Source organism: Colobus angolensis, unplaced genomic scaffold, assembly GCF_000951035.1.
Source record: "Colobus angolensis palliatus isolate OR3802 unplaced genomic scaffold, Cang.pa_1.0 Scaffold565, whole genome shotgun sequence".
NCBI lineage: Eukaryota > Metazoa > Chordata > Mammalia > Primates > Cercopithecidae > Colobus > Colobus angolensis.
In genome coordinates, this window is record NW_012119210.1 from 118293 (window position 1) to 118862 (window position 570).

Sequence of the window (570 nt, forward strand, 5' to 3'; positions counted from 1 at the left end):
CAGCTTCCTGTCACTGATTAATCCTCCAGGCCTGCAATGTGCTGCTAAGTCAGCAGAGCGAGAGGGGGGGAAGGTCTGTGGCGGCGGGGAACAGAAGGCCAAAGAGCAGAGGAAGGAAGGGCAGAGCAGCCGTCCTGGAGGCAGGGAACAAAGGGAGGAGGAGGGTAAGTGGGACCATGCGAGACATCTTGAGGCCATCCTCGTTCCTGCTTAAAGAGCCCGGGACCAGTGCAGGGGCCTGACGTCTGATCTGCCAAGTCTGTCCAACCGTGCCTGTCTGCTGTCCCCTTAGCTGTTCCAGTGGTGGATCAGCAGGACCAGGTGCCTACCTAGTACTCCTTACAGAAGGAGCCCCTGGTACTGCCTACCTAGCCCAGGACAAGTAGCAGAACGGGAGCTGCAGCTGCAGTGGTCACGTGAGCAGCCAGCGCTGCCGGAGTCAGTTGTTTTTCAGCACCACCCCGCTCGGGGGTGGGGGAGTTGGGCAGTTGTGGGGAGGGAGCGGTGCTGCTGGCCCCAGACCAGCCAGGCCACTTTTCTCAACCAATCTGAAAGAGCTGGGAGCCTCCT